Source organism: Doryrhamphus excisus, linkage group LG11 (assembly GCF_037039965.1).
Source record: "Doryrhamphus excisus strain RoL-2023G ecotype Guam linkage group LG11, RoL_Dexc_Guam_v1.1, whole genome shotgun sequence".
NCBI classification, from domain to species: domain Eukaryota; kingdom Metazoa; phylum Chordata; class Actinopteri; order Syngnathiformes; family Syngnathidae; genus Doryrhamphus; species Doryrhamphus excisus.
In genome coordinates this window covers 6,767,608-6,781,281 of record NC_136367.1, presented here as the reverse complement: position 1 = coordinate 6,781,281, position 13,674 = coordinate 6,767,608, and the positions used below count along the sequence as shown (strand labels likewise).

The 13,674-nt window shown below is 46.3% G+C and overlaps 1 protein-coding gene across 4 annotated transcripts in view; it reads left to right on the top strand.

Annotated features, from left to right (window-relative positions):
• The window catches only part of hivep2a (HIVEP zinc finger 2a), a 50,556-nt gene that overhangs the window by 22,636 nt on the left and 14,246 nt on the right, over positions 1-13,674 (top strand). The window lies entirely within an intron of this gene.

Here is a 13,674-nt window from a genome sequence, read left to right as displayed (position 1 = left end):
ACAAGTCACACGCTTTTGGTGATGCCTTGATACTTTTGTCCACAAAACACATCTTACTCACCTAAGTTGGGTGATGGCTATAGATGGAATCATTCTTCTATACAGGTATAATACAATACAGGAAAAGTGGGCAGCATGCATGGTACGCGTAGGAAACCCCCCGATGACTATGACTGCTTAAACACAAGCCGAAGTCATTCCTTGCTGATCTCATCCTCCTCCTGGGAACTAAAACCACCAAAGTCGTCTTCTTCTGCGCCACAAACGCTGACACTCTCGCTCCTGCTTTCGCCCCCCAGTTGTGTTGATCATCAGAAATGAAGGTGACAATATGGAGGCCTTGTGATGTTAACTGGAGACGACACAGTTGTGTTGGGAAAATAACTTTATGAAGACTTCCTCCATTCCTGAGTGAATCTGCCAAAATGGTAAAATGCATCACAAAGTGTGTGTGTGTTAGTGTGTGTGTGTGTGTTGTGTTGATGTGTTTCCCATCAGGCCACCCTCCCTTTACCAGAATCCCGCGCTGACTCACTCACCAGTCAAAAGTTGCACAACAACTTTGCTGAGTCGTCGCTGGGAAGCCGTCGTCGCCATGGTGACAGGTGTCACCCTTCTCCAAATCGACATGTTTGTCGGTTTGCTGTCTTTTTGCGCATTTGTTTGTGGAAGGTTTCCGCTGTGTTGGTCCTCCGTACATTACATCCACTTTACATCCATTTATACTTCCTGTACACACACGGTACTCTAACTTTTTCCAGTGATGGCCACATATGGAACATGACATTTTTTTGTAAATGTTCTTTCCATTGTGTATATGGGAGAACTGCAATACCCTTAGAGAGGAATGCTTAGAGGGTGATAGAGGAATATATGCTGGTGACAGTCAGATGTGACAGATCGTGAGCACAGCGGGGGTGTCGGGGGGAGGTTTGGGGTGAATGTGTCATCCCTCCATCTGGTGTCAAGAGGTCATCATCAGGCTCCGCCCCCGCTTGCCGCGATATATATATATATATATGTGTGTCTTTAGCCGCATGTGTTTCCCATCTGGTTCCGCCCAGTCCCTCAACTATGACTTCACTCTGACCTGCTTTCTGCTGCCCCCGCCCCTCCCCCCCCAATCAACGCTGATGTGTTTGATGACGTGATGATCAGCACCCTGACTTCCTCTCACGCGCGTGAACTTTGCTTTCATGAGGATCCTGCAGCGCTGTTTGTTTTCACCAGTGGGGATGACCTCATTGCGTTGTCATTCCACAGCACATCTACACACTCCGTCATTCCTCTCTGGTCCTCAAATGTCTTGAAGATCTTCGCTGTGGCTGCCAGAGAATTTCTCAAAGCAGCACAAATGGAATTGGACACGAGCGGAATGATCTCACACAGAAGCTTGATTCACTTTTTGGTCGCCCCTTCGCTTTTCCTCGCCGCCGTTGAAGATCTCACGTACGACTCAAACCTTCATGCTGACTGCTTGCACGGCTGTTCAGCCACATGACACACTTCTGCTTTCTGCTGCCTCTCAACGGCGCACGTACAAGTATGTACTTAAAACATAAAGCATAAGTGAGAAGTATGGCAAGTATGGCAGGTTTTTTACCGTGTCAGGCACATTCCAATGCAACCAGCAACCACTATTGAATGTAACGTATTCATTGTCCATCTGTCCGTCTTTGCACCTAAGCTGGTGGATTAGATGGGGGTGTGGGGGCGCTGGCCACACCCCATTGGTGCGGCTCAGGGCAGGTGCGCCTGGTCCACGAAAATAGAGCCCCTGGAGTCTATTTGTGAAGAAGAAGCATCATGTGTAGTTTGAGGTAAGAGATGCTGCCTATATCGGTGTCGCTTGGTATCGGTAAGGAATTGCTGGATGATATCAGTACGAAAGCCGATATTGAGCATGTGTAGTAGTGAGTATTATGATATACTGTAGTATGTGTGTATGTTTCATGGTGGACATTGGTGGACAGGCGTCTCAGAGGACAGTGCGGCGAGACGTTTTGCGTTGTTCCAAGTTGGGAAGTGCTAGCTTACCAGTCTCCCTGAGCGCTATCATTCTTTTCTTTTCAGCTTCCTGGCCTATAAATATTTGAGCAGGCCCATTAGGGAGCGAGGTCATCTCACCACGCACACACTCACACCAGCCGCCATTAAGCCCTCGTCCTGCCTAATAGTCTTGTCGGCGCGGCAGGCCCCCGAGCTAACGGGCTAATTAAGAGCGAAACAGGTTTAACAAGTTTAGACTGTTCTTTAAGGCGGAAACCTGATTAATTAACAGCGACGGGGCAGAGTTCGTTAAGGATTGGCGTGATTAATTAAAGTAACTTTATACGGCGAGAAGGTGAGGAATGATTGCGACCCCCCTCCCCACCCCCCCAGGAGGAAAATGAAAGAGAAGCACAGGAAGCACAGGAGAAAGATCGATGGCGCCAAAGAGAAATTTAGGTAGCGCCAAAATAGAAAAGTCAGCAATGATTTAGTGAGCAAATGAAAAAGAGTGTCGGACGGCGACGATGTCACAGACTGGGCGGCTGCTGGCGTAGCGCTTCACGTAGTGCTTCACGTATCCAATCCAATCCAATCCAATCCACTTTATTTATATAGCACATTTTATAAACAGAGTTTCCAAAGTGCTGCACAGACTAGTAAAATTAAAAAGTAATAATCCAAAACTAAAAGAGCATTTAAGAAATAAAATAATAAAATAAATATTAAAATATTAAAAACAAGAAACAAAGCAATAAAAGTATAAAAAATAAAACTAATTACAATAAAAACGAAGAACTAAAAGACACAGGACCATACGACTCACTCCGAGCTAAAAGCCAGAGAATAAAAGTGGGTTTTAAGACGAGACTTAAAGCTTTCGATATTGGGGGCCTTTTTTACTTGGGAGGGCAGAGAGTTCCATAGTTTGGGGCCGACCACAGAAAAGGCTCGGTCCCCCCTGGTCTTAAGTCTCGTCTTATGCACCACAAGTTGGAGCTGGCCCTCGGACCTCAGTGACCGAGCTGGAGAGTAAACTTGGATGAGGTCCGAGATGTATTTGGGGGCCAGCCCATTCAATGCCTTAAAAACAAACAATAAAATCTTAAAATCAATCCTAAAACGAACGGGCAACCAATGTAGGGAGGCCAGAATTGGGGTGATGTGCTCCCCTTTTTTGGTTCCTGTTAAAAGCCGTGCCGCAGAGTTCTGGACTAACTGTAAGCGGGAGAGAGACTTTTGGCTAATTCCAGAGTAAAGTGCATTACAGTAGTCCAGACGTGATGAAATAAAAGCATGCATGACTTGCTCAAAGTGTTGCAAAGATAAAAAAGATTTAATTTTAGATAAAAGCCGAAGATGATAAAAACAGGATTTTATAACTGCATTAATTTGTTTGTTGAGTTTAAAATCACTGTCTATTATGACGCCAAGGCTGGTGGCTGAGGGACGAATGTTGTTTTGGAGGGGACCGAAGTCTATAGGGGGGCCTTTATAGTTGAGGAGGATAGCTTCGGTCTTCTCTTCGTTAAGCATTAAAAAGTTGTGGGCCAACCAGGCCTTGACATCCCTTAAGCACTCAAGAAGGGGTGTCAGGGGGGCATGATCATTTTTTGCGAGTGGCAAGTACAGCTGGCAGTCATCCGCATACAGGTGATAGGAGATGCCATGCTTTTTAAGTACTGCGCCAAGTGGGACCAGGTAGAGGGCAAATAAAATGGGCCCAAGAATTGATCCTTGTGGAACTCCACAGTCAAGCGGAGCAGTGGAGGAGTAAGATCCCCCAAGTCCCACGGCAAGGCATCTCCCTGACAGGTACGACCTAAACCACTCAAGAGCAGACCCCCTGACACCCACACAGTTCTCCAGGCGAGATAAAAGAATGGTATGGTCCACTGTGTCAAAAGCAGCAGTCAGGTCTAAAAGCACTAAAATGGCTGAACCACCAGAGTCAGTTATTAAAAATAGGTCGTTAAAAACCTTTAAAAGTGCAGACTCAGTGCTATGAAAGGCCCTGTAACCTGACTGGAAAGTGTCTAAAATCCCATTCTCGTCTAAAAAAGGTTGCATCTGTGCAAGAACACTTCTTTCTAAAATCTTTGAGATAAAAGGCAGTTTAGAGATTGGCCGATAATTTGATAAAATTGAAGGATCCTGACTAGTTTTTTTCAACAAAGGTTCAACAGTAGCCTTTTTACAGAAAGATGGCACGATACCAGAGGCCAGGCTACTGTTGATGATGGCACACACAGAAGGACCCACGGTTGGCCACACCTCCCTAAAAAAGCGAGGTGGGACTGGGTCGATGGGGGAAGAAGAAGGCTTAAGACCCTTTACCATCTCCGTGATAAAAGCCAGTGACACAGGTTCAAACTGATAAAAACCTTTAGAGCACTGTGTCAATGTGGGCATATTAAAAGAGGGGGGTGATATATTACTTCGTACAGATGCAACCTTGTCCTTAAAAAACTGCAAAAAGTTTTCACACGTTTCATAAGATTGTTCAAGTATAGTGGATGGACTGGGATTTAAAACAGAGTCAATAGTTTTAAAAAGAACACGTGGGTTGTTAATATTGTCTGATATCAAGTCTGAGAGGTATTTTGTTTTCTCAATCTTCACCACGTTCTGATAATGTCTCCAACTGTCCTTGAGGATTTGATAGGAGACCTGTAGACCGTCCTTCTTCCACCTGCGCTCTGCTTTTCGGCATTCACGCCGGGCTGCTCGAGTGACATCGTTGAGCCACTCTTCCTGTTTAGTTTTGGGGCGCATGGCTTTCAGGGGGGCTAAACTGTCCAAGACAGTCGCACAGGTAGAAGTAAAGCAGTTCATCAACTGCTCGGTGTGCAGCGCAGCGTCGGAGGTCATAAAAGCCTCAGACGCAGTGGAGAACAGAGTGGCAAAGGCCGAGGCCGCGTCAGGCTTGATAAAGCGACCAAAGCGAACAGGAGCAGGCAGGCTGGTGTTACAGTGTGCGTCTAAGTCAAACCTAACCGGACTGTGGTCCGAGAACACCGCATCACCTACAGAGACGTTATGAACAGTAAGACCATAAGACAAAACCAGGTCTAAAGTGTGTCCATGTATTTGTGTAGCTCCTGTTACACTTTGTGTCAAATTAAAAGCTTCCATCAATTCTAAAAAGTCTTTCGCCATAAGCGTAGAAGGGCAGCAGACATGAATATTAAAATCACCCACAATTAAAATTCTGTCATACTCTACCAGCATTGCAGCGACAAAGTCAGAAAAGTCCTGAATAAAATCCTTGTTGTGCTTGGGTGGTCTATAAATGACAGCGCAAAGCACCCGCTCATGTTGGTGAAGTTCGAAGCAGCTCACCTCAAATGAGCCGAAAGACACCACTGACAGTGGCTTATGGCGCAAAGACGCCTTTAAAATAATAGCAATACCTCCTCCACAGCCAGTGGTTCTTGGCGTGTTGATGAAGGTACAATCAGGAGGCACCAGCTCAGAGAAGGCAGCGGACTCACCGGCATTAATCCAGGTCTCCGTGATGAATAGTAAATCCAAACCGTGCGATTTGAAGAGGTCCTGGAGGATAAACGTCTTGCTTGAAACTGACCGCGCATTCACCAGTGCACATTTCGTTGGGAACCTAAGTGCCGCTGAAACTGCACGGTTTAGCGGCCGAAGGTTGCCGGGGCTGACGCCGGCAGCGGCCCAATGAGGACGGCGAGTACGTAGTGCACGACATTCGTCGTGTTGCCCAACGATCGGCACCAGCCAGGCTCCAACGGAAGCAAGGAAACGCCGAGAGAGGAAGCGGCGAAAACAATCATTATAGTCGCTCGGAATATTATGTGGGGACCGTGCCACCTCGGGAGAGAATGCCAGCCAAGCTTTGAGTTTCACGAGTCTCCCACCCCGTGTCCGCCGGCGGCGTCTACGTTTCCTGGGAAGCGACGTAGCGCTTCACGTACCTGACGTCCACACATTCCATGGATGCACAAGTAGGAACAGGAAGCAAGTGATGCAACAGGAAGTCAACATCAAGGATGTGTAGCCATAGCAGCAATTAACAGGAAGTGACGCAGCTGGAAACAGGAAGTATACCTGAAGTAGACTGGAAGAGTGTAGCTGCAATCAGTGAGCGTGGCAGGAAGTGGAGCAGCAGTATACAGGAAAGAAAAGGAAGTGCAGCAAGAAGAAATAATAAGAGCCAATGTGGCAAACAGGAAGTGCAACAGGAGGCTGCAGGTGCTCATTGAAGCGTTACGGGAAACATTGAGGATGAATTTCATGCACAAAGCGAAGTGAGAGATTTCCTCTTCATGTGCTAGCGGCCATCTGTGCTCACATGCACCACTTTTTTACTTCTAGAAGATGTTAGTCACACACACACACACACACACACACACACACACACACACACACACCTCCTACCTACCTGCTGCTCTGCGGATGTGAGGGGATGTAGATATTAGTGCTGCGTGGGTGAGCAGGCAACATGTGTGTGTGTGTGTGTGTGTGTGTGAGTAAGTGGTGTTAGAGACAGCAGTCATTCACCTGCTGCCTCCACACAATAAAGTAACTGCACACACACTCAGCTTGGAGCTTCTAAAAGAGCAGCAGAGTGCGGCCTTGTTCCTGCTGTCTTTTCCACTGTGTGTTGTTGTGGTGACGTAGTTGTGCGTCTTCAGTCGTGTGTCTTCAGTCCGCATCCGAACTGAAGTTGTGACGGCGTGACCCACATCACGCTACGGCTATCTTTAGTATTGTTGTTAATATTACGCGAGACGAGCTCTGGTCTGATGCAACGGCGTGCAACATGGCCCCAGGACCACTTCCTGTGCCAGCCTGCGGCCATGGCTTGATTAGACGAGTGGGAGGGAGCAAGGAGATAAGCTGGGAGGGTAGGAAGCGAGGAGGTGAGTGGGTGCAGATGAAAGGAAGCAGCTTGTGTAAGCCTGAACACACACACACACGTTGAGATGAGCTGCTGGAGGGTGAAGACGCTGACATGACGAGTCTCAGCCAACCGAAAGAGTCACAGTCCCCCGCTGGAGGCGTCATGGCCGACTCGACAGACCAAGCAGAGCTTCTTGTAGCACCTCGAGATGGTTCGAGTGCGTGGAGAGGTCTCAGTGGCAATGTCTCTGTGACACACTGACCCACTTTCTCCAGAACTGAGACCAGATGTTGAAAAACATCTTCATTTTGCAGAACCAGAATCCTAGACTCTCAGAGTGGGAGTGAAAATATTGTGTTGGAGAATCAAACGCACCAGGAAACCTTCTGGAGGGTGGTTGGTCTTCATCCACCTGACGGCAGAACCGGTGCCACATGGTGCTCCTCTCCATGCCAACAACTTATTGTCATAATAACGTTTCCGCATGGAAAAACACAAGAATTCATGGTCTCGCTGGTCGGACCACTCCTCGGTTCCCATCAGTCCCGCCCCTCTTTCAGCTTTTGACAGGAATCTAACAGGCGCGCTTCTTTTTCATTCCACACAACCACTGACTTTATGTCTTATGTTCATCGTCTAGTTCAGCAACCTCACGTGAAGACTAGCTCCACCCGGCCAGTTCAAGCCAACATGGCCCTCCACAAAACAAGCGCACCCTTTCCTGTGTCCATCCAGCTTCCTGGAGGATTCTGCAAACTGTTGTGGAAAATCTAATGAAGCCGCACGCACGCGCTCCCACATGCATGCACACACACACACACACACACACATAGTAATAGTTTCAAGGCTGGCCCAGCAGCTCTGTGGAAAATATGACTGCCTTCTCTTTTCCACTGGCAATTTACACCAACAGGACGCCTGTTTTTCCCTCCTCACCTCACCTCCTCCTCGCCTCCTCCCCGCCTCCTCCTCGCCTCCTCCCCGCTCCATCACCATGCTCTCCTAAATGGAAACACGCTGCTCCGACAGCTGCTGTATGTACACTACCTTTACTGTGCCAGGCCCTCAAACATGGAATTTTTTAACGCTCTCCATTACTGCCGTGTGTCGCTTGGTGTTTCCGACGGTAACTGGAGGTTGTACGTGTTTGTGTGTGTTCCTTGTTGCCGTGCACAGACGCAGTCAAAGCTGGCAGGACAGCAAGAACACAATCTCACTGTTTTAGCAGGAAGTTATTCCAAGCGCAGAACATTCCAAAGTGAAAAGGAAGGCCCATTTGTTCTTATTGCATAATCATTCTCGACAAACTATTCTTACCTTATTGGCTCTCATCTTCACTTTGACACTTCCACTACATCTGCTACATCTACACTACATCTACATCTACACTACTTCTACATCTACACTAGATCTACTACATCTACACTACATCTACTACATCTACATCTAAACTACATCTACACTACATCTACTACATCTACTCTACACTACATCTACTACATCTACACTACATCTACATCTACACTACTACATCTACACTACTTCTACATCTACACTACTACATCTACTACATCTACACGACATCTACACTTACATCTACACTACATCTACACTACATCTACTACATATACATCTAAACTACATCTATACTACATCTACTACATCTACTCTACACTACATCTATACTACATCTACACTACATCTACTACATCTACATCTACACTACATCTACACTACTTCTACATCTACACTACATCTACATGACATCTACACTTACATCTACACTACATCTACACTACATCTACTCCATCTACATCTAAACTACATCTATATTACATCTACTACATATACTCTACACTACATCTATACTACATCTACACTACATCTACTACATCTACACCTACATCTACTACATCTACACTACATCTACATCTACACTACTACATCTACACTACTACATCTACTACATCTACATGACATCTACACTTACATCTACACTACATCTACACTACATCTACTACATCTACATCTAAACTACATCTATACTACATCTACTACATCTACTCTACACTACATCTATACTACATCTACACTACATCTACTACATCTACACCTACATCTACACTACTTCTACATCTACACTACATCTACATGACATCTACACTTACATCTACACTACATCTACACTACATCTACTACATCTACATCTAAACTACATCTATACTACATCTACTACATCTACTCTACACTACATCTACACTACATCTACTCCATCTACATCTAAACTACATCTATACTACATCTACTACATCTACTCTACACTACATCTATACTACATCTACACTACATCTACTACATCTACACCTACATCTACACTACTTCTACATCTACACTACATCTACTACATCTACACGACATCTACACTTACATCTACACTACATCTACGTACACTACATCTACTACATCTACATCTAAACTACATCTATACTACATCTACTACATCTACTCTACACTACATCTATACTACATCTACACTACATCTACTACATCTACACCTACATCTACACTACATCTACTCTACACTACATCTACTCTACACTACATCTACATCTACTACATCTACACCTACATCTACACTACATCTACATCTACACTACATCTACTACATCTACACCTACATCTACACTACATCTACATCTACTACATCCACATCTACACTACATCTACATCTACACTACATCTACATCTACACTACATCTACACCTACACTACATCTACACTACCTCTACTACATCTACACCTACATCTACACTACATCTTCATCTACTACATCCACATCTACACTACATCTACACCTACACTACATCTACACTACATCTACACTTCATCTACATCTACATCTTGTCCCCTGCATCCTTATTTCCTAACATGCTTCCCTCTCTCCTGCATCCTTATACTTCCTCCTTTGCTTCTTTACTTCCTAACGTGCGTCCCTGTCTCCTACATCCTCCTGCATCCTACATCCAGGGGAGGACCCCTGCATCCTGGTTCCTTGGGTCCTTGTTCCTTGCCTTACATCTTTCATCCCTCCCCAGCATCCTTGTTTCCTAATCTGCATCACGGGTATGTTCTTTATGTGCGTCCTTCCTTGTCTCTTGCATCCTACTCCATTCACCTGCATCCTTAACCTCATCAGCCTTCCTCCATTTTTTCTGTCATGCATCCTCATTCCCTAACTTGCATCCATGTTCCTTCGACAGCGTCCTTCTTTCCTCTGCTGCATCCTGGACCTACACACCTACAGTGTGTTCTTGCCTCCTTTCCTGCCTCCTATGTATTATGTCTGCTTTGCTTCTCCTCACCTCTGCATCTCCCTTCCCTCTCCTGCATCCTTGGTTCCTAGCCTGACGTCTGATTGTTTTATTTCTTATATAAAGTTTATTTTAACGAAGACTGTGAGTGGATAGGAAGTTTGTTGTGCAACGGAAGCTTTTATAGCAGCCATTCAGCAACCGTGACCTTGGCAGGCCGACAACTTCCTACTCCCACACACCACACACACACACACACAACTGCTGGTGCCCCCCCCACACACACATACACACACAATTCTCTGACAAGAACATCAAGTCATGTAATACACTTCCTACAGCTTGTAGTGTGTGTGTGTGTGTGTGTGTGCGTGCGTGTGGTGTGTGTGTGTGAGTTGAAATGAAGTTCACTTGATTGATCTCAGCTGACTTTCATTGTAGTCTTCTGGTGTCATTAAAATGGCTCCACGGCGACGTGTGTATGATTGACAGCTGTAAATGAGAAGAAAAACATGGCCGCCTGCGCATGAACAGGAGGCGGTCTAAGTCCCGTTAAGTCGTCTTTGCACAGAAAGCCAGGTTATGTAACATCGGGGATGGGTTTAGGACTACTGCCCCCCCCAGCGGAGTGGTGTAGTCTTTTGCTCAAGGGAACCTCGGCGGTCCTTAAAGAAAGGCCATCAAAGCCGCATGCAGGAAAAGGAAAGATTCATCACTGAATCACTGAAGCATTAGGACCGCCTTTCAATCATTTACACACTGTCTGAAAACACAACATAATGCTTAGAAACCTGCTTGTGTGTGTGTGGGCGTGTGTGTGTGTGTGTGTGTGTGTGTGTGTGTGGGCATGGTCACATGACATCAGCTGGCATTGTACTACCCTGGTTTAAAGACCGTCAAGTTCACTCTTTGTCCTCACCTTTTTGATTGGCAACTTGAATCATCCGCCATACTGAACCCCGGGGGGTGACCAAACTGTGGCCCAGGGGCCATTTGTGGGCCCTCAGCTTTTTATTTCTTTTATTGGCCTGCAGCATGTTCTAAAAATAGGTCTGTTTTTATGAGAATGAAGTCGTAATATGATGAGATTAAATAACATCATTGCAAAAAAACTAACAAAATAAGAAATTAAATTGCAATTTGTGTAACAAGAATAAAGTCAAAATATTATGGCAATAAAGTAAGTCATAATTACGAGATGAACACTTCCCAAAAGAAAGTAACTCTGTAATATTAAGGGGAAACAGATTGTCGCCATATTGTGAGAAAAGAACACACGCACACACAAGCAGGCTGACGTTTGTCGTGGTTGTCGTCATGGAGAGATACGTTGTTGTGATTGGCTGCCGGGCTCAAGGAAGTCCCACACAAAAAGATAAGGCAGGAAGTTGCACAAATAAGCCATCACTGACAGTATCTTTCTGTCTTGGCGTGTTTGCATGTGGCGACGGGGGCGGGCATGCACACAGGCGGGGGCGAGCATGCACGCGGGCGGTGGTGGGCCTGTGGCGACGGGGGCGGGCATGCACGCGGGCGGCATGAAACACGTTAAACACGCAGAAGCACACAACGCTGGGACTGACATCCGCATATGACACCAGCACTTTACGTGACAACTCGTCATGCTGGAACGTGCCGGTCGCCATGGTGACACAGCGTGGATGATGGTAAGCTAGCCTGCTCGCATGGGCGATGCAGGGGGCTGCTGCATGGACCAATGGGAAAGGTACGCTCTGAGGACATGATTGCGTCTTGCATGGCAGTTGGCGCCACCTACAGGACTGGAGTGGCGCTCATCGGGATGGTCATTAGAAAAGTCAGGTTCGAACTGTTGCCTTGGTGGAGGTTTGTCCAGGAGAAGGTCAGGAAGTGTAACCTGTGTTGTGTCTTGTGTGTGTGGCTGGAGTCCCAGCCTGGACACACCATGGACCCATCGTTCTTCTTGGCTTCTTCTTCTTCTTCTTCTTCCCATTCACACACTGTACTGTGGCTGGCTCCGCCCCTTTAGCGACGACACCACCTTTGTTTTAGTGCTGCGGCGTATCCATGTGGATGAAAAAGATGCTTTGTGCAGAGAAAAGACTTCCATCGGGTGTGATGTTCATCTGCTTTGTAAGAAAAATGACCTTTTTTTATCTTTTGTCTTACACTTTTTTCTGCTCATTGACTGACTGGCGGCTTCTTCTCCTCCTCATCCACTTTGTGGGAGCATCGCTATTTTTAACCTCAGCTTCCGACCTACCTACTACTTGGATGTTCTTGTCATGCCCTCTGTCAGCCCACACTCACACACACACACACACACACACTTAAAGGATGCCGCCAGCCATGTCTCTCCTACGCACAACAGGTTGTGTGTGTGTGTGTGTGAATCAAGCTTTATGTAAGTCATTCATGCTGCACTCTGACACCATTCAGCGCTTTAATTATGTAAAGTTCTCCATAGAAATAAACTCACCTTCTGCAAACATGCTCACACGGTCAACGATGACGTTAGTCACAATGTCAACTACATTTCGGTCATTCTTATGAATGCTGAAGGAGACAAAAAAAACAGCAAAAAACATGAAAATATCCATCCATCCATTTTCATCACCAGGCTGGCGGCCGTGCTGGAGCCTATCCCAGCTGTCTTTGGGCGAGAGGCTTGTGGCCATGCTGGAGCCTATCCCAGCTGTCTTTGAGCGAGAGGCTGGTGGCCAGACAATTTGGAGTCAGCGATGAAGCTAACAAATTAAAAACTAATTAACCTAGCAAAAAATAATCCAGTTTTTGGTTGCAACATGGGGCGACACGGCGGACGAGTGGTTAGCGCGCAGACCTCACAGCTAGGAGACCAGGGTTCAATTCTACCCTCGGCCATCTCTGTGTGGAGTTTGCAGGTTTCCTCCCACATTCCAAAAACATGCTAGATTAATTGGCCACTCCAAATTGTCCATAGGTATGAATGTGAGTGTGAATGGTTGTTTGTCTATATGTTCCCTGTGATTGGCTGGCCACCAGTCCAGGGTGTACCCTGCCTCTCGCCCGAAGACAGCTGGGATAGGCTCCAGCACCCCCGTGACCCTCGTGAGGAAAACGTGTTAGAAAATGAATGAATGGTTGCAACATCTATTTACCACGGCCTTTATTTGTGTGGACACTGTCAGGCCCATGTGTGTAAACCTACTCCGTTCCTTTTCCTTGTATTGGGCTTCGAAGTGACACAGCATTAGTTCGTATTTTGATGATGTTGATGTCATCATGACGTTAAATAGTCATCCATCTGGAATCATCTAAAAATGTAGAAACACGCTGGCTAATATCTGCCTTGATATCAGACCTTTCTTCCTGGGTTGGCCCTTCTCCTTTCACACAGACAGCAGACGTGCTGTCACTCAGCCTTTGTTTTATTGTTAGCGGTTCCACCTCCATTTCCTTACTCACCCCCCGTCGTCTTCTCATCAGCCGTGATTCCGATTCCTCTTGAAATACGGACGCCACATTCATGAGCCGCTTTGG